Source organism: Doryrhamphus excisus, chromosome 2 (assembly GCF_030265055.1).
Source record: "Doryrhamphus excisus isolate RoL2022-K1 chromosome 2, RoL_Dexc_1.0, whole genome shotgun sequence".
Classification (NCBI taxonomy): domain Eukaryota; kingdom Metazoa; phylum Chordata; class Actinopteri; order Syngnathiformes; family Syngnathidae; genus Doryrhamphus; species Doryrhamphus excisus.
In genome coordinates, this window is record NC_080467.1 from 26,307,956 (window position 1) to 26,330,310 (window position 22,355).

At 38.7% G+C, this 22,355-nt stretch overlaps 1 protein-coding gene across 4 annotated transcripts in view; it reads right to left on the reverse strand.

Annotated features, from left to right (window-relative positions):
* The window catches only part of si:dkey-237h12.3 (teneurin-3), a 210,151-nt gene extending 188,942 nt beyond the window's left edge, over nt 1–21,209 (reverse strand). For all 4 annotated transcript variants that reach the window (XM_058058091.1, XM_058058082.1, XM_058058074.1 and 1 more), the window contains exon 1: nt 20,849–21,209. The gene's annotated coding sequence lies outside the window, so the exon portion shown is untranslated. The remainder of the gene's footprint in view (nt 1–20,848) is intronic.
* Nucleotides 21,210–22,355: the final 1,146 nt, after the last annotated feature.

A 22,355-nucleotide genomic window follows, 5' to 3' on the forward strand; every position in this document is an offset into this window, starting at 1 on the left:
CTTGTGGTACAAAAAAATACATGTTCTGTATACTACATTTGAACTGAGTACTTATACCTCCCCATGCAAGAAAAGATAAGATTGAGATGTGAAATCATGATCAAAAGTGTTGATTTTCAACAAAAAATATATTGTAACCCAAGTAAAAATAATATAAATAAAATATATATATTATCATATATTATATATATATATATATATATATATATTATAATTTTAATATAATTTATTTACATATACTTGTATATTATATATTTTTATTTTTATTTTTTTTTTATTTAATACCCTTTCATATAATTATAAGTACATATATATGTAGTTTTTAATATATATACATTTTTGTATTTTTATTTATATAATGTTTTAATTATAATTATAGTTTATTTATATATTTTTTTATTTTATTTATATTTTATAATTTATATATATATATATAAGTATTATAAGTAAAAATAAAATGTTTCAATATACCAACACTCAGCATCAGGTGATTTGAATCATGTGATTTGACTCTGTGCACCCAATCAGGGTTTCACCTCTTGATCACATGACACCCAACAACCAATAAATAGCTAACAGGAAGCATCTCACCAAACACACATGGGGAAACACTTGCTGCACAGGTAAGCTAGCAAATGTATTTCAAAGCAATAATATGTTTTAGCACTGCTGTATTTAAGTACTTTGTAGGCACCCACTACCACTGCCGCGACTAGGAGTACTACCGCGGAGCATTTCATGTACTATATATTGAACAGAACTGCTAAGTGTTGCTAAAGTTGGCTACACTTAGCTTAGCCACCCAGCCTCATTGTGTGGGCTGGTTAGCATGAACAACAAATGCTAGATTCTCAAAGTGGAAATGGAATAAACGTCCACTTTCATGTTGATGGTAGAATTGTTGCATTTCTTTGAAAGGTTGTATTGAACCAATTGTATGGATCAATGCACTTCACTTGTATAGCATTATGGGATGAATATAGTACAATATTATGCCATAGATGTAAATGTATTGTGTTCTAGATATCTTATGCAATTAGTATGAGTATTGTGTGCACACCGATCCTTAACAATAACCGTCTACTGCCTGTAGTCAGAGTTGATTTGATGAATTGATTGTGGCCCTGTGTTTATACAGGCCAGTTTTTTGGTGAGGTAAGTGAAGGAGGCCTAGAGCCAGGACCGGTTTGGACTCCACGTGAATGAACTGACGACCCGCCTGCGCCTTCAGGACTGGTAGGAGGTTGACTGCACAGCAGCCAACCCAAACTGTTCCCCAATTTTTTTCCCCTCTTTGGTCACTACCCCTCATACAAGCGTACAAGGGGTTCTCATCATGGCACCAAAGACTCAATGGACTAGTTAGTATAAGCAGTAAGCTGAAAGAAACCATTGTGAATCTCACACATTGCATATCTTGTCTATTCTTCAATCACTGTACAACCTTGAGCACTTAAATTTTGAACCTTAATTGTCAACTATATAGCTTGTATTTTCTGTTTTTTTATATTATTTTGAGGTTTATGCCCATGCATGTAAATATGGAATACACTGCCTAAGCAAACTCTGATTGCGTATCCGGGTCATTTCTCCTCTCTCCCAGAGTCTTACTTAAACGCTTCTGATAGTAGGCTGCTATTTTCTCTATTTCTCTTTAACAGTCTTTATTGATTTCAATTAACTAATTAAATTACTGGTTACAATATTTGTTAAAAGGAACTATTTGGGTGTTGTGAAATGACTTGAACCTTGACCATTTAATGTAGCCTTTTTGAGACAAAACCTGAATAAAATACTAATGATTGCTGTGCCAGTTAACTGCACTCGTAGTGCAAAATATGACAAAAATAATCATTTTAAAAAATATACACATTGATGAATGAGAATAAAGGCTTCATTATATATTTTATTTTACTTTTAAAATGTCAATTTGTAAATGGCAAACAGCAATTGGTAAAAATTGTAAAAAATAATATATTTTTTTTGTTTTCTACCATGCAATTTTACTGTGGCAAGTTTTGTTGCAGCGTGTCCATGTTTTCATACAATTTCTGACTAAAATAAAATTGTGAAAAATTCAAAAGTTTTTCAAGGCAGTCTTTCACAGTTTCAATGGATTGTTAGATAGTTTTAGATATGAATAATACACATTTAAACTGTGGATGTATTTTCTCCTTAAAAATACAAAACATTTATAGATTTAAATTTGAGAATAAAATTCAAAAGAAAATACATGAAAAGCTGACCGCACATTCTAAATGTGGACAAGGGGGCAGGATAATGTGACGAATCCACAAGGGGAAAAGCCTTGGGTGGAATGTGGAGCCAGAGTGTGTCAGGACTGTTTATTACCATCTTCACACACACACTCTTTCATTTTTCCCTTGGCTGAGCTATAAGAGCAGGCTATGGACTCTGCTTTGCCCCCAAATGAGCTCTACTTGGTTTCACTTCAAGCATCGACAGCCTCCAATGACAGCAGGCTAGCTAGGACTGTCCCACTGCTACAGGCCGCCACCCCCTCCCCACGGGAGACTTCCCCCAAAAAAGCTCAGCAGTCCGGGATGCAGCTATAATGAACACTGCGAGTCGTTCAAGGCCTCCCCTGCACTCCCCATCCCCTGGTGGAGATGTCACTGCGTTTTCCCGATGCAATCAGCCAAACGCTCCGCGCCAATCCTGACACTCGACTCGCAATCGCTTGTTTTACGACGCCATGGGACGTCTCACTCGCATCTCTTTACTTCTAGCAAAAGGGACATGGCAGATTAATGCAAGCACACCCACAAAAGCCTGATTATGATCGCAGTCTTCTGTATGAGCGAGTAAGCTTTCTAAAGACCCCCCCAACACACTACTACTCATGGGGGAATCAGACCGGTGTCCTAATCAGCGATAAGCCCTTGAGTGACCAGGCATGTCCATGTATGTGCACTCCCAGGACCCCCAGCATGCTTGGCTTCTTACAGCTGGTGCGCATACGAGGCACGGGGGACCACTATCGTGATACAAAAGAGACACTGGCGCTAGTTTAGCTTCCCAATGAAAAGGTCGCCGAAACTCTTGGGAGAAGAATATTGTGTTTCTTGTAGGCCAACAGCGACAATATGTTGTAGCTTGACCTTAAAATTAGAGCTTCAAAGTCACTTTGATGCTGTTGTAATGAGGAGAGCAGCGTTTCCGTCGTTGCTATGGCGACTTTACAAGTCGAGAATGGTTTTGGGACACGCTAGTTTTGAGTTAGTGGTAGCATCGCTGCTAATATTATCGCTACTGCTTGTACGAAAACACAAAAGATGGATTCATGCGACGAAGTTCCAATTTTTGCTCCCCTGTAGCATACACAGGCGTCAAGGCAACGTAAAAAAAACAAAAAGCAAAACATTGAAATCAAACCTCCTTGGACTATGGATAGTCAGTCAATCAGTTTTGTCCATCTGTTATATTACGTATCCCTTTTCACCCTAGGAGAGTGGTCTACTGGTGGGTCGCCACCAAAAAGTGGGTCGTGGACCCATTTTTAGTGTGTAGCAGGTCTTTGTCAAGCTTGAAAAAAGGTGAGAATTTTTTCGAGTTGGAACATTTTCGCAATTTGTGTCACCGCTTGGTGAGATGGTAGAACCACTTCCATGTAGACAATGGTAACAAGGACCGTAACGTATTTTCAGTCATTTTGCTTGCAAAACTATAATCTCTAATACATTTTTTTATATTATATTTAGATGTCTGGGACAGATGAATTGGATTTGTATTATTTCCTATGGGAAAAATTGCATCGGTTTTCCTCCCTTTTGGTTATTTTCAGGCTTTCTGGAACAAACTAATGATGAAAACTGAGGCACCACTGTATTTCAAAAGGTAAAATGTTTTATTGTCAGAAAATAGCAGTCCCTTTCACACAGTTTAAAATGTACATGTCAACTCTGATTGTGCTATGTGAGTGTCATAGGTTTTCCATGAGACTCTATTAAATTGACTCCATAGGCGTAACAATATCTAACAGAAGTTACAGTAAATATATTGTTTGTTATTATAGCAGTATTTGGCTACAAAGTCATTCTAAATGAATTAAATGGTAATGGGATAAGAACATTTTGTATTAAAAATGCTTTAATAAATAAACTTTTTGACATTTGGAGTTTGGACAAACGCCATTTTGTTTTGTTTTTTTTACAAGTTTCTAGCAAATTATCAACTAGCATAAACGGTACGTTGGCAAACTGTATTCAAAAAGTTACTAAAAAATGAATTAATGCATTTGTACATTGTTTCTTGACAAACCGACACCACCAATCACTAGATATATAAACTATAAATAGATATTTTATATATCTAACCAATAATGGTTTAAAAGAACAGACTGAACCAAAAAAAAAAATCACAATTAAATTAGTTAAAATGCACAAAAATTGACGTAAGTTGTTGTGCTGGCCGAGGAAGATGATCGTTCACGCATGGCTTTCTGGTATTCACATGGATTTCTGTAGTACACACACACACACACACAAAAGCAGTCTCAGAGAGGTGATCAACAATTGAAAGTTATGCTGCTGTTACCATAGGCATAGGGCCCTGATATAAGGGCCCCCTTAGGTAAAGGGGGATAAAAGACTACGTCTTTCGAGTGTAAAAAAAAAAAAAAAAACACCATGTTGCCCCAGCTGTGCGTACACACACATATTTTAAAAGGCAGAGCAGAAACTGATGTTGCCGATGCCGTGTGATTTACCTTTTTGAAGAATTTTTGGAAGTCAGAATCATGAATTCTTTAACAAATGTGTGTTCTATTTTTCAGTCCTGCGCTTACATTCCGTCCTCCACCTCCTTCTCTGCATTTCTTTGATCGCGCACTTGAATCGGGACAGTCAGCCACCCGTGAAGGCTCAGCGGATCAGCGGCCGCAGCGAAATTAGTGTCACACTCCAGGGGGAAAGAGACAGTTGATGATCTACGGAGCACCTTCCCCAACGACTCCCGTGCCGGACGTCGCCTGCTGCTATCCTCCACCTGTGCACCCTTTTTGAGGAATGGACATTGTGGGAAGAACCGACGTGTCCGAGTCAATTGGCTCTTTGGGGCCACTTGGAGAGCATCAACGTGGCATTGACTTTTTTCCTCATGTCTCTCATGCAGCGTCTTCATCAAAGTTATGTCTTCTGGTAAGAAGTTTTATATAAAATTCACGACAGATGTTTTGCATGAAGGAACCGGAACGTTACACTGTTATTTCAGGCTCGCAAGGATTCAGTGATCACATGCGGTTCATGTTCCTCTTAATAGTAGGATCGTGGGTATGCTGGAGCCTATACTAGCTGTCTTAGGGCGAGAGGCGGGGTACACCCTGGACTGGTGGCCAGCCAATCACAGGGCACATATAGACAAACAACCATTCACACTCACATTCATACCTATATATATGGACAATTTGGAGTCGCCAATTAACAATCGAACCCGTTCCTGGTAATACTTTAAAAAATATCAACATTCAAAAATACGTCAGTTTATACCCAACTGTTAAATTACCGCTTTACTGTCTATAAATGAGCTAATGATGGCTACGGCTACAAGCTAAGTTTTCCTGCTAACAACAAGCAAACACATTAACCATATAAGCTGTACAAGCTGAGTGGGACCATTCATGGTTGACTGGGCGTGCCCAGATGGAATAAAATACGTTTTGGAAATACAGCTGGAATAGGTGCAGATTCTGGAAGATCTAGACAGCCTTCTGTGTAGGTTACCATGTGTAGGATACGAGTCCAGAACCTAGCTTTCACTATCGTGGTACTTTCTACCAAGAAGATTATACAGTAGCAGAGACGACCTGGCATCCGCTTCAGTATTATGCCCTGGGCGTGTTTGGCCGCCATTTTAGGGTGCAGAATCCAGAACATTTACATGGAAAACATGCTCCTGGCACACTGCTCTTCCATTAATTGCTCAAATAGTCAGTCCAAAAGACAGTTTTGGCATTTTTCAGATTCCCCAAAAACAAAGATAGATATGTGTGATAAAAATTGTGCAGATTTATAACACTGGTTGTTGTAAATAAACAGAATATTGGACATGCAAGTATATTGTATAGGACTCCCATACAATATATCTTTAAATTATATAAGTACTTGTAAATTAAGTTTGTATTGTCCCTTATAGCCATGAAAATTTAGCAACCAAATATTGTTGCCAATCATAGCCACAACCACAAGTTTGTTCATTGTCATTGTGCATTCATGCTAACAATATGGTACCATTTTACATAATGATAGCTACAGTACAATAACAAGCCACTACAATGCCCTGTTTATAATTTTGCTAAAAGAAGCTAACAATGCAAGCTAACATTAGCATTGCTAATAATAGCTATGTCTACAAGTCAACATTTTAACAATTGGTGTCAAGCTAATGATTACTTTTCACATTTAATAAGCAGTAAATATGTGGGGGCGGCACGGCGGTTGAGTGGTTAGCACGCAGACCTCACAGCTAGGAGGGTTCAATTCCACCCTCGGCCATCTCTGTGTGGAGTTTGCATGTTCTCCCCGTGCATGCGTGGGTTTTCTCCGGGTACTCCGGTTTCCTCCCACATTCCAAAAACATGCTAGGTTAATTGGCGACTCCAAATTGTCCATAGGTATGAATGTGAGTGTGAATGGTTGTTTGTCTATATGTGCCCTGTGATTGGCTGGTGACCAGTCCAGGGTGTACCCCGCCTCTCGCTCGAAGACAGCTGGGATAGGCTCCAGCACCCACACGACCCTCGTGAGGATAAGCGGTAGAAAATGAATGAATGAATGAACATCATATAAAAAAGAACCAATGCTTTCTGCAATTGTCTTTAGCTTACATGTAGACCATATAAAGAAACGCATGAATCTTTTTTTCTTTTAGATTTTAGATGAATAGCAATAAAAAAAGGCCATAACACTACATTAAAAGTAAACATTCTATACGTAGATATGAAATCATTAACAGTACATCTCGGAGACTGATAGAGAGAATATTTTGACCATGCAGTGCGGCTGTGGGCAACCACACAACCCTGACATCCGCATACAAAGCATTTTGCAAAATAGATGAAGCCACCAAAATGCTGAAAGGGCCACTCTCCTGTAAGCAATTCCACCCCCCCCCCATACAACCGCCCCACCCTGGAGTGTAATTATATTTCCACTGGGCCACCGTCCACCTCAGCCCCCATCTCCCTGTGGGTGACCTCTGTAAATAACGCTAATAAAGAGCGCTCTTGTCGCTCCTACCTGTCACCGAGCAGCCGGGACGCTCCTTCCACCCCCCCCCAACTTGACACCCCCTGGCTTGTTGCTGGCGGTGACGGGCCGTTGAGGAGGTGTGGGGGTGTGGCCGGAGGGGACTGATGGGGGAACCGGTGGTGTCTGCAGCCGCCAACAATACTCGCCTCTGACAGCTTTGCATAATTCATCTTGTTGAGGCGCTTTCCTCCTCCTCGCTCTCCTCACTTTTTTTTTTTTTTTGTGTGGCGCCCAGGGTATATTGTAAGGGCGGGGATGGGGGGGCAGCGTTCCATCAGATGATGCCTGTTTGTCTGCACCACATTGTCTGGACTTTGTGAATTTTGGATGCCGTCACTACCAGATTGTTTTCTCCTTGGTGGAGGATCAACACCTAAATCCTTTGTCTTTTCCCTTCTTACGCGGCTCCCATTGTTCTACATGAACACTACTTAGACTGGTTGTTTTAGCGATGCTATAAAGACCATATACAACTACAAAATGCCATTTCATATTGCGAGTGAATGCTCTAGAGCTCAAGCTGAGCTGAAATTATCTATGGAATGATTATGGAGTTGGGATTACTGTGAATAATTTACACTGGAATGTTTTGAAAGTGGAATGGTTCGACTTGCTTGGGAAATGTGGTAGTAAGAATTCAAAGGAGTATATGGAAGGTGGATATCGCTGAAATATTTTTACATTGAAAAGGTTCCAGGTAGTTAAGAAATGTGGTTGTCCAGTAGTAAGAATTCTCAAATTCAACGGGAATTTGTGTTACCAAAAAATGTGGGATTATGAGAAAAGTGGAAATTTCCGAAATCTGAAAATATTAAACTGGAGTCTTCTGAATCAATTTAATTTTTTCAATGGATTGGCTTGAATCGTTTAACAAATATTTTAGTACAAATCCTCATGTAGAGAGGTCATTTGTGTAGAGGAAAATGTTTTGAATGTTTTTGAAAATGATTATGGGAAAAGTGGGAATTTATGGATATATGAAAATGTTATATATGGAAGATTTTAGTGAGCGTAACAATCTGACATTCGAATAACTCAAATCACCTTGAATTGGCTGAGCTATTTTCATTTTCAATGGAAATTTCTGTCAAAGAAAATGTGTCATTCCGAAAAAAAATAGGAATGTTGATTACACCGCTGGGCTGTATCATCAATGAGGAAGATCGAGGAAAAAGCTTAGAATGAAAGACCACAGTCTAAATAACAGTCTAGAAAGTTAAGTTTGTGTAAAAGTGAAAGTTAAGCTAGTGTGACTGTTTTTTCGGTTCATTCTTCTCGCTGTATGAGCGCATTTCAGACCGATAATTTCCAACATTGACTTGAATTTGACCCCCGTAAAATGTGTATTAAAAGTTGCCCCATGTTTATAGACAGGAGGCATGCAGCCACCTAAAAGTACATCAGCATGAACGTAAAAAAAAAAGCAAAATGTGTTTTTCATTTTAAAGTAGTATCAGCAGAGAGGCTCTGTTACATGTGTAGCTATTATTTTGTTTTGGGGGGATTACTATAATCTTTAAACAACAGCGACAGAAAAGATGGGGGGGAGAGAGAGAGAGAAAGAAGGAGGAGGAGGAAAAGGAGGCGGTAGGAAGAAGAAAACTTGACTGCATTTCCAAAGCAATTCAATGGCAGCTGCAGCATTTTCCCTCAGTGACCAATGATGAAATCCTGCTGCTAAATCTCTTGTTTCAGCACCATGCCTAGCATCCACCAGGGATGCAAATCTTGGATGCGGACGCTACAAGATGATTCCACACACACACACACACTCACATGCACACACATCATGATCCTAACCGGTTTGATTGTTTGCATTTTTATCTGCGTGAATGCAAGCGCCACAAGACGACATAATAAGCTGAGAGGGGATGTTTACAAATTCCCCAAATAACCTCTTGCTAGTGGCAGAATGGCTTGTATTTATTCATTGAATCTTTAAAAGAAAAAAAAACGCAAGCACAGCCAAATTCATTTTTTAAGCGTAATTGTGCAGGGTGGACAGCAAGAAGGGTGAAGAAAAAAAAAAAACAGGATTTTGACAAATGTGTCTGCTGCAAAAAGTCTCTCTATTCAGTATTGAGCCATTATTGACGCCCATTTTTTATACCAGACGGCATGAATGCGGTGGACCAATGTGTTATTCACTGCGGTTTTATTTCACATCAAGGACATGCTTAACTGTGTATGCATGTACTGCATGTATTCATGTATACATGTACTGTATGTATAACCACACAAATCCTACAAATGATAGCACAATTTAAAGGTTTTTCAATTATATTAAAAATGATAGCAATATATTTGGTTACAGAGCTGGACTCCATTATCAATAAGGGAGATCAATGAAGACCCCAGAGTGAAAGTACATACAGCATATAAAGCAGCGAAATCGAGAGAGAGAACAGTACAACTTTGATTGTGCTATGTGAGTGTGTGTGAGAAGCTAGTATTGACTGAAAATGCACTGAGCTAACAGACTGTAATAATAATGTCTAACATCAACAGATTGACTTAGCATTAAAATAACACAATAAGACACAATTTCAGCCAAGAAAAAAAAAATCTGTAATATTTAAATGAGAATCTGTATAAAAGTGCCAATACAGGAACGTGTTTCCTCACAAGCCGAATTTCCCTGCATGAACCGAGATGCAGTCTGCTAGATAATACATAAACACGACGCTCCACTGTTACTTTTTTATGCTTCACTTTTCAGCCTTGGTGGAGATCTACGCTTTAGTGAGTGACATTTTTTGTTCATATTAAGGTCATGGTTGGGTTCATTTTGGGTACAGGAAAACCATTTGTGTAAATTCAACTATTTTTGTAGTTAGAGCACCTGTTGACGACCGTCTAAATACAGTTTTTAACATTACTAGAGCCATCACACCCCTGTAGGCACCTTTACGCTCCTATTACCCAATATAGTAGACATAATACTGAAGACTCATACTGTATGTTGCTGTAAGTGTGTTCCAGTTCTAGAGGAGTTGAAGTGGGGGGGCGGACAGTAGCCACGTTTATATGAGGAGTTTTTCTCTTTCCGAATGACCTTTCCGAAAACAATGGTATACATGGAAAGGAATATTCCAATCTCTTTTGCCTACATGCGCCGCTATAATCAACCAGAATAGTCAATGGGGCATGCGCAGTAAAACGTAAACATCAACATCACGTGATTTTTCTTTCACTTGTTGGAATAACTCCGTATTGCCAGTTTTCCGTTGGTCCAGTCTTGAAATTTAGTTTGGATCAAAAACAAACTTTCAGTTTTTGCAGTCTTTGCAGTCCAGTGCCGATTGCTCGCCTCCATTTTTTTAAATCGAAGAACGTCTCGCACTGCGTGTTACGTCATATGTCAGCATTCGCTGAAAGAACGCACCCGGGAACAGGAAAAGATCAAATTCAATCTTGCTAATATTTTATAATTAAACTCAGGGACACATTTTATATAGATATGTATTTTCTTTTTTAATAAAACTGGACTTATGAATGGCGTATAGAAGGGTTTAGATTCTGTTCCACAGATGGCGCTAATGCACACCAAAGCTGCTTGCCAACCGCCAATAAACAACAGAAGAAGAAAAACACCACAAAGAAGAACGCAGTCTGACAACTTTCCGAGCGCGTACAAGATACCTCAATCGGATTGGGGAAAGGAATATTCCACCCCTGGGAATCCGATTATATATTCATTCGGATTGGCACTTTTCTTTCGGAATGAGGTGTATACAAAGGTTACATTTTCCGAATGGAATTGGAATATTTGGGTCCATGTGGCTAGTGACTGCGACAGTCCGTTTTAAGGATTATTGTGCCTGTTATGAGCTCATTCAAACCTGCCATTATAGACTGTGGTTCGGGCGATCAATTCTGGTGCTTGTGTGTCTTTCTGTGGTCATTGCAGCATTAGTAAACACACACCTTTTTTATCTGTTGATAAGAACTGTCTAAAAAAATATACAAAATGATTTTTTCCTTCCAAAGATGCTGGCCTTGCCCGGAGGGTCAAACACGGACAACCCTTCCACTCGCAGTGCGGCCGTGCATCGCCGTTATTTGAAATGCTGCCGGTGTCGCACAAAGCCTGCGAACAACACATTTTCATGCAGAGAGACCGCCTCAAACTGCTGACGGCGGGCGGCATTCCAATGCATCGCACAAACCCAGAGTGCGTGCAGCAAAAAAAGAAGATGGGGTGGATGATAGTGGGTGGAGCCAGGAGGAGGAGCGGGGAACGGAATAGGTGGATGACAATGACAATGGCGGCAGAAAACAGAAGAGAATGGAGGACGGGGGGGGGGGGAGTTTGCGTTCATGCTGCAATGGCCGTGTAACATCTTCACAGCAGGAGTTGGCAAATGCGTAAATAAAACATCATTTAAAGAAATACAAATGACACGAACTAAAGGAATGTAATATTTTCTTCCTACTTTACAGAGAATATTATATCAAGTTTGTTTTATCTTGAGGCACAATGTACCACAAAACCCTTTAAAATAAAACACATCAAGTAACCGAAGGCTTTTATTCTCGGCTCGTCAGCGTTTTAAGGAGAATGTAGGTCACCGCGGCCCGCCATCGGCATACTGAGAGACTGCAGGCCTTATTAAAGAAACATCAATCTAGAAATCCAACCATGTTACGCTTGCGTTTTTTTTTTTCCGTGGCTTCCTGCGGTGAGACTCCAAGGCTTTGTGGCCGCGATGAGCCTCCGCCATGCGGCTGTCACGCAGACACAAATGCAGCAGTTGTGTCAAGACGGCATATGAAGCAAGACGGAGGAACCGTGGACAAGCTGAGAGGACGCTTGGCTCCCCACTGAGCTGTCCACACCCCACAAAAGACCAGACCGGAGAAGTCTGGCAGGTCCGGACTTCTTCGTCTTCAGGGAAAACTCCTGCTGGGCCCGACGCGGGAGAAGATATTTGTCGTCCGCACGTATTAAACGGCAAATATTAATTGCAGAAGAGCCTCCAAAGTCGACAATTTGGAGTTTGAACTGAGGCAAGTATGGTAGCTTTTATGCTTTGTCAAGAAGTTGTTTGTGTTTCTTTTCAGTTTTTTTCAACTTGCTTTTAATGCACTTTTCTGGTCCAGAAATGCCAGGAAACCTCACACACACTCAACGGGGGCCACAGAAGCATCCAAAAATGGCATAAAATGGCATAAAATGCCAGAGTTTGAATTTGGTGATTTTTTAAAAAAACGTGGCGTTTTTTTCAACTTGCTTTTAATGCACTTTTCTGGTCAAAAAAACCCGGGAAACCACACACACACTCAACAGGGGCCCCAGAAGCATCCAAAAATGGCATATAATGCCAGAGTTTGAATTTGGTGATTTTTGAAAAAAACGTAAGGGGTTAGTATGGCATTTTTTTCTTTTTTTTTTTCAACTTGCTTCTAATGCACTTTTCTGGTCCAGAAATACATGGGAAACCTCACACACACTCAACAGGAGCCCCAGAAGCATCCAAAAATGGCACAAAAAGCCAAAGTTAGAATTTTGTGATTTTTGAAAAAGACGTAAAAGGTTAGTATGGCGTTTTTTTCTGTTTTTTTCAACTTGCTTCTAATGCACTTTTCTGGTTAAAAAAAAAAAAACCCGGGAAACCTCACACACACTCAACGGGGGCCCCAGAAGCATCCAAAAATGGCATAAAATGCCAGAGTTTGAATTTGGTGATTTTTGAAAAAAACGTAAGGGGTTAGTATAGCGTTTTTTTCTGTTTTTTTCAACTTGCTTCTAATGCACTTTTCTGGGTCCAGAAATAGCAGGAAACCTCACACACACTCAACAGGGGCCTCAGAAGCATCAAAAAATGGCCTAAAATGCCAGAGTTTGAATTTTTTTTTAATATTTATTCATATTTATGTACGTTTATGTTCAGTACTAACAAGAACCAGCAAGAATTCTCAATCAACACCTCTGAGCTACTTTGATACCCCAAAATTCCCTCGACATCTGACAGCCAATCAAACCGTGGGAGACTAGTACACTGTAACTACCTGACAGTCTAGGAATAGAACTCATACATTTTGTAAAAGCAGTTCGTTTGATGGGGCCTGTGAGCCCGTTTAAATAGTATTTATTATTATATATACATTTTTATGCATTTTCCTGGAAATGACTTTCTTCAGTTTTCGCCCTTCCAGTGTGACATCATAGCACCACGCGTTGCTTTGCACGTGACGCGCTTTAAATGACTTTCAACGTGAAGATTTGGGGGGTTTTGATAACTCGTTTTCAAAACGACTTTTCAATGACTTGCAGTAGCCAGTAAACACATCGTATGTTCCTCCTCTATCTTCGCCGTTTGCTCTTGACCCAGAAAGTCCAACAGAGCGCACTGAGCCATAAATGTTAATCTGCAGGTTAGCGACCCCTGCTCCCAGAACTGGACCAGCGGGACATCATCCACGGGTAATCGCGTGGGCACTTTCATGCTTACATCTCATTTCCTGTAACTAGTTCTTCAGGGAAAAAGGTCCATTTCATGGCAAATCATCATGTGTTGACGCACACACACATACACACACACACATGCTGTACACATATGTGCCTGCAATCATGAAACACACAAATCAAGGTATAAACAATCATGCAAAACACACGAGGTCGTGCGGTGACTGTGGCGGCTACAGTGGCCGTTGCCTTGGAGACGCAACGTCCTCTGCTCCAATCAGCGGCGGCGACATGAATCACTGTTACACGTACTGTAAAATCTCACGTAGACGCCTGATTAGGGAATTGATTGAGTACAAATTAACAGTTTTGACTCAGTTGTGACATGGACGTGTCACCAAGGAAGCAGTCTCCTAAATTTTACACAGATTTGAGATTTTCCAACTTGTTCAGCGGTCCTTAAAGGCACCATAGTTGTGTGCTGTGACTCCGATTTAAATACATTTATGTTCGGCATATTTAAGGCTTAAACCTGGATTTTACATTTAGCTTGTCCGATTACATCGCAAGTGAACAATTGAAAATAGAAGAGCAGGTTTCTGGAACTGGACAGTCAGTTTTATAGCAATTGTTGATCCAAAATCAGAGGAGAACTTCAACATCAATCAGTTTCGACGGTTAACAGGTTAAGAGGTTGCTATGCGAACACTTAAAGGTTCTTTTATAGGTGTGGCACTTAAAAAGGAGTTGTCAGATATTAAATATATAAAAAAATATCCTTTAAAGCAATATCATATTATTTTACTTGATAATTAATTATTGTTTATTATATTTCCAATTGTGCCACTGAAAAGTACTACCACCTTAATGTTAATTATAGTAATATCAATCAATAAATTAAAAGGTCTAAAATTAGTTGTAAACCTACTTAGTTGGGGTTAAAAAACATATATATATATAATATATATAACAAAATTAGTTATAAACCTACTTAGTTGAGGTTAAAAACATATGAATTAAAAAAAAACATCTCAACACTGATAAACACGTTCCAAAATGTAGACAGACTTGTTAATCCCTCGCTTGTACCACATTGTGCAAGTGTAGCTAATATTTACACGCACTATTTACATTACCTATAATCCGCAATGCATGATGGCACCTTCTCCCATCAGCGCTTTGTCAGGACCTCTGAGCGACCTGAGGGGGGGGGGGGGGGGGGGGAGGTGAGGTGCGAATGCACGGCCGTCAACCCCATCTCGGCTGTTAATAGCCGCAGATTAGCGGGGACGCAATTATGCAGAGTAAATATGACATGGAAGCCACGCCTCCAACCTGGGTGGGGGGTGCGAGCATTTTGCCAGGCGGCGGCATTAACCTTCACGTGTTTGCTCCGACGTGTTGAGTCGGCCATGCTGTTTGCCATCTCCGACTCATATAAGGTCACGCCGCCACAACGGGGAGCGAGGGGCTGAAGCGCCGACCATCGACTTCACTCCGACATTTTCTTTTTTTTTTCACACCGGCAGACGGCTTGATTAGCGGCTAACAATCTATAAAACTGCTGAAGGCCAGCTGGCGTGCGTACTGAAGGGGCCGATTGTCATCACACAAAATATTTAATTCACCACAGGGGTCGGGAGTTCACACGGAGACAGAGTGGAAGTGTACACAGATCCTCTATCATCCAGGAGTTACCGATTTTACCTCACCTGCCATTGAACACAGCAGATGATTGGTGCGTGAACACTTTATTCGGTACACATGCAGAGGATGAGCATGCCAATTTCATATAATAAAATATATGTCCACTTATATATTTGCTCATATATATTACTCTAGAACACATTATAACGGGACTGTCCGTGAATGTAGCTTGTTGTTCCAACTCCGTGCAGTAGTTAGAAGTGCTATTGGCCATGATTGGCCATAACGATGACGTCTTCTACATCTCCCACCCTCCCCAGAAACGTGGAAAAATGCCCTGAGTTTGAAGGTGGTGATTTTTGACAAAAAAACGTAAGGGGTTAGTATGGCGTTTTTTTTCAGTTTTTTCAACTTGCTTCTAATGCACTTTTCTGGTAAAAAAAAAAAAACAGGGGAAACCTCACACACACTCAACAGGGGCCCCAGAAGCATCCAAAAATGGCATAAAATGCCAGTATTTGAATTTTGTGACTTTTGACAAAAAACGTAAGGGTTAGTATGTCGGGTTTTTTTTCAGTTTTTTTCAACTTGCTTCTAATGCACTTTTCTGGTCCAGAAAAAACGGGAAACCTCACACACACTCAACAGGGGCCGCAGAAGCATCCAAAAATGGCATTTTATGCCAGTATTTAAATTTTTTTATTTTTGACAAAAAAACGTAAGGGTATGTCGTTTTTTTCAGTTTTTTCAACTTGCTTCTAATGCACTTTTCTGGTAAAAAAAAAAAAAAAAAAAAAAACCAGGGGAAACCTCACACACACTCAACAGGGGCCCCAGAAGCATCCAAAAATGGCATAAAATGCCAGAGTTTGAAGGCGGTGATTTCTGACAAAAAACGTAAGGGGTTAGTATGTTGGGTTTTTTTTTTCAGTTTTTTTCAACTTGCTTCTAATGCACTTTTCTGGTCAAAAACCAGGGGAAACCTCACACACACTCAACAGGGGCCCCAGAAGCATCCAAAAATGGCATAAAATGCCAGTATTTGAATTTGGTGATTTTTGACAAAAAACGTAAGGGGTTAGTATGGCGTTTTTTTCAGTTTTTTTCAACTTGCTTCTAATGCACTTTTCTGGTAAAAAAAAAAAAAAACAGGGGAAACCTCACACACACTCAACAGGGGCCCCAGAAGCCTCCAGAAATGGCATAAAATGCCAGTATTTGAATTTGGTGATTTCTGACAAAAAACATAAGGGGTTAGTATGGCGTTTTTTTTTTTTTTTTCAGTTTTTTTCAACTTGCTTCTAATGCACTTTTCTGGTCAAAAAAACAAGGAAACTTTTCATATCGATTTCATATAATAAAATCTGTGTCCACTTGAAATATATTTGCTCATATATATCACTTTAGAACACATTATAATGGGACTGTCCGTGCAGTCGTTGGAAGTACTATTGGCCATGATTGGCCATAATGATGACGTCTTCTACATCTCCCACCCACCCCAGAAACGTGGAAATATCATTTTATTTGCCAAGTAGGACATAAGTTAATTAAAAAAAACAAGCTGTAGTCGTCATATGGACTGTGTGCCACTCATACATGCATCACTCAAACACTTGACTATGTGTAGCTATGAATACCAAAATATTAGAAACAGCTGATACAGTGCAACATATCACTCATTGAGGAACTATCTGACAAATAAATTTGTTGATTTTCAATTAATTATAGTGTCATTTTTAATTGGAAATTGGAAAATTGGTTTTAAAAAAATTGGTTTTACTTCACAACATACATAATTGTTTTGTTTAAAGTTTTTCGTTTTCACGTCCACCTTTAAATGTCACTGGAATGTCTCAAAACGCTAATATTCAAAATTTACAGGACAGTGGCACATTCAAATACAATCCGATCAAAATAGGCTCACCAAACGTGACAGTAAACCATATTGTTAAATGATTACTCACTGAAAAATCTGTATTTCAATAAGGCAGTGTAAGTGTACCTAATCAAGTGTCCATTAATGCTTATTTTATGTTTACATGGCAAAAACAGTAATTGAAACACATAAAAATGTTGGTTTGTGACAATTTATACACTGATTTTGGATCGACATTGACTCGAAAACTTACTGTTTTTAAATTATTACAGCTCCAATTATTACACTCCCCTTCTCTCTTCAATTGCTATTGTTCACTCACAACACAATCCAGGTTTAAACCCTAAACACAGTGACCCCGTCGCAACTTCACATTTCAAATACTTGACTCTATTTGTGTATTATTTGCGTAATGAAAACTACACTAATTCTTAAATTAAACAGCCCTATTATTAGTCAAAAATATGTATATTTGAGCAACATATACATATTTGTTTGCTAATGTAAGCATTTTCAAGCACTAAAATGGCTAAAGTTACTAACATATAAATATAAGGCATTCAGAAGATGCTTTCAAATGAAATATTGGGTGGCAGTAGTTGGCTGGTGCGTTGGTGGTTCAATGCTCGCTCGATTCACCCATTCCAGTCGTGTCTGGAACCGATTAATCGCAATAAACGAGGTATCACTGTACGCCTCACACACCTAATAAAGGCAATTCAAGTATAAAATGTACATGAACGCACCACTACTGAATGGGATGAGATGACGGCTGCCGAACGTCATGCTTCTGTAGCTAAACAAACCTGTGCCTTTCAGTACACAACTATGGTGCATTCAAGGACGGTCGAACAAAGTATTTGAGAACAAAGTAATTGAGAAAAAATAATTATCAGTGAAATATGAAGACACAAATATGTAAAAATTGTGTTTCTACAAGTGGTAAATATATGCTGTACATTTTAACTTCTTTTTGGGGAAAAATGCAAATTTTGTACCAAAATCTGCTAATTTTTGGTTTGAGAATGTTGAACCGCAAAGGGAGGAGTCACTGCAAAAATGTGTCATGGATACGAGACCGCATATACAGTATGGCCTACATTGGCCATGATGGGAATACAAGCGCTCGCCTTCTCAGAGCGCCATCACAAATGTTCAATATCCGACAATAAGTGTCATCGGAATGTCTGCATGAGGCGCTTTAAGCAAGACGGACGGCCTCTCGGCTAGTCCGATGACATTTCCGCCACTAACTGTGAGCGCTGACGGAGCCGAGGGCAAAAGATGACGACATTCGTCAGTTTTAAACAATCATCCCAACAGCGAGCCTGACACCTTGCGTCTATTCCTCCGCCATAATCAAGGTAAATGACGCTACGGCGAGCGGCTTAACAAGACCTGCATCTGCCGCAATTCTGCTCCCAGGCCTCAAGTGGCAAAGACGAGTGTGACTTTACTTTTTGGGTTTTTTTTTTTTTTTTTTTTCAAAAAGGAGACCAGCATGACCTCAGTCAATTTGCAAGATGGTCATAAATCAGTTGGGCCAAACAGACGCACTTCTCCTGGAAATCGGATCAGCGTTTGCGTGGGGCACTTAAGACGGGCGGCCATGCTTCATGCAGAGACTCAATAAAAAATGGCGGGAATTGGGGCGCTACTAACGTCCAGACTCGACTGTTTGGTCGCAATCGCATCTGGAATCACGGCACTCGCACTAAAACAAGATCAGAGCACTAAAGAGCACCCAGGAGCGACAACGGCAACCATTTTTCTTTTTATAAAAAGCTTGGCTGGCGGTGGTACGTTCAGGACACGGAGCAATGTTGGGAAAAGTGGATACTGGAGAGAATACAGCTGCACAAAATACACACGGGAACCTCTACAAAGCAACACAGTCACTTAGTCAATAGTTTCTACCTTTAAAAAGAATGCAAATAAAAATGATCTGTTCCAGGGTTAACATTAGTCACTGGCATACGTTCATCAAAGTCAAACTTTTATCGCTTTTAAAAATAACTGTTAAAAATTAACTTTTTAAAATTCCTGTCACATAAGTGTAAAAAGAATCTAAGCTAACCCATCTTAACTTTTAACTTTAAAACACAAGTTAACCACAAGTTAACGCAAAATCAATCAAATCTCTTAGGTCTTAACTTAAAAAAACAATTTAATCACTCTCAACATTAAACATAAAATCAATAAAACCTCTAAAGTGTGAATTTTAACTTAGTATAGTAAACAAATAATCAATAAAACAACTTAAGTTTTAAGTTCTGTTAAGTAGACAACTTAAGTACTTTTAATGGTAATACATAAAATCAATAAAACCTCCAAAGTGTGAATTTTAACTTAGTATAGTAAACAAATAATCAATAAAACAACTTCAGTTTTAAGTTCTGTTAAGTAGACAACTTAAGTACTTTTAATGGTAATACATAAAATCAATAAAACCTCTAAAGTGTGAATTTTAACTTAGTATAATAAACAAATAATCAATAAAAACAACTTCAAGTTTTAAGTACTGTTAAGTGGACAACTTAAGTACTGTTAATGATAATACATAAAATCAATAAAACCTCTAAAGTTTGAACTTGATTCCTTTCTTAACTCTCATACAAGTGTAAAAAGAAGTTAAGCACGGCTAACTGTAAATATATAAAAACAATAAAACACTCAGGTATTCCTTAAAAGACACAGGCACGACAACAAAAAACATTCTTAACCGTCATACAAGCGTAAAAAGAAGTCAACCACTGCAAAAAACAAAACCAGCATCAACTTAAGTCATTTGGCATTTTCTTTTTGGTAATAAATGATTTTTAAAAAAGCCAAAGATAAAGCAAAAGGTACCAAATACAAATACAAGACATTCTTGTAAACAATAGCCGTATCTGCCAGCACAGCTGCGGTGGCGTAGACTTTTTGGGGGTTTTGGTGCCTTTTGACTTCATACAACGAGTAAGTACAAAACTATATTGTTTTTTATGTTTATTAGTATTAAATAGCGTTGAATTAGTCGACATTGTTTCTTCTTTGAGTGTATAATGTTGATAAATATGATCCAAATGGTCATTGTAGCTATTATCAGTTTCTTGTATTGATAATATGATAATATGATGATATGATATGATATATGACAGTGCTCGATGCTACAATTTTATTTTCATAATTACCTCTTCCACCTTGGAACTTAGTTAAACTTTAGTGGGTATTGACTACATTTAATATTAAATTAACATCATAAGTGCGTTTTTAGATTTTAGAATATTCTTCATATCATCATATCATCAAGCAGCAAATGAGTCCTTAACCATATCACATTTTCACAACTTTCTGCACAACAACCATGAAATACGTTATGATAAATGAAATGTAATAAATAATAATGCCAAATGATATTAATGTATTCGCCTAAATATAAACTTCTTTGCAGAACAAGCACAACTTTGCCGCATTTATGCATAAAAGTCATCAGTTTTAATAAAATAAATGTAAGAAAGCAAGAAAAAGGAGGTCCACGCCGGCTTATGAGTGGACCCACAGCACCCACCGTGGCATTCGACGGACACTGCGCGAAGATCGTTTACGGAACGAGAGACTCATCCAATAAAAGAAGAGAAAAAAAATCCTAAATGTCAAACTCACCTGCTTGAAGCTTGCGTGTCAAACTTCCACGGTCCAAACTTTGTCCCGCAAACGCAGCCAATTCACGCACTTAGCTCCATCGCGGAGGTCCTGGTTTGAGTCCCACGTTTGTAGAAGCGGTCCGGAAAGGAAAGCACACCTCCTGGCTTTTCTAAATCTTCGGCACCGAAGCCAGTGTTACTCTCCAGAAGCAGGGGGGGTCGATCGGGGAAAGGAGGGGGTGAAAGGACGAGAAGGTCCACAGGCAGCAATCGTGGATGTTCTTCAGGGAGGAGGATGGATGGGAGGATGTTCGAGCAGCCTAGCTCAGCTGCTTCCTCGGGACCGACGTGCACTTGTCAGCTGATGAAGTGCGCATCCCGCCGCCCGCCTCTGGCCAACCTATCAGCACCGGAGTGGGCCGAGCATGCGGGGAAAGGGAGGGAGGGAGGGAGGATGGAGGAGGATGGAGGAGGTTCCGATGATGATGAGACCTCCTGCTGGGTCACATGCTTGCAGCTGCAACAAAATGTGCAAAAATGATGCTTGTGTCTTCAAACAGGCAGCAAATGCGACAGAAGAGTGTTGATTTATTCTAGGAGTGCGTTTTGTACCAAATATGAAGTTTAATTACATATTTTATTAAAATAAAAATTGATTTAAAATAATTAGCCAGACAAATAATTATATTAGATTATATTTTTAATTACTTGACACATTCATATTATTTTTAGTTAGGATAAGATAACTAAAATAATAATATTAATAATAATAATAATAAATGTAAAAAATATGAATATGATAAAGTAAGGTTTAAAAAAAGTAAAATAAAGTTTAAAATGCTATTTAAGTGTTTAGTATTAGTACTATATAACATTATGTCTACATGGTGGGTCAAAAGTGACATTAAATTAAATATGTAATATACAACCTATGCATAACTTGTTTTTTTATTTTTATTTCAAAGTAAAATTGAGCAATACGTGAAACTAAAAGTTTATTTAAAATAATTAGCCAGACAAATAATTATATTAGATTATATTTTTAATTACTTGGCACATTTATATTATTTTTAGTTAGGATAAGATTTAAAAAATGATAATAATAAATATAAAAAAATAAAGATATATAAAGTAAGGTTTAAAAAAGTAAAATAAAGTCTAAAATGCTATTTAAGTGTTTTTTTACATTGGGGGAAAAAACACTTCACTGACTATGTATACTCCTATAACATTATATCTACATGGTGGGCCAAGACCCAAAATTGGGTCAAAAGTGGCTTTAGATTAAATATGTAACATACAACCTATGCATAACTTGTTTATTTATTTTTATTTCAAAGTAAATTTGAGCAATATATGAATTTGCTTCCTCCGTGGTATATATACATTGCACAGTTGTAAGTACAATATACTTTTGTGGTCTACAGTTATCATTTTGTTTGTCATTTTAATAATAAATTCCTCCAAAATGGACATTTAATTATGTGTTTTAATGTTTCAAGAGATTGCATAGGTGATAAAAATAA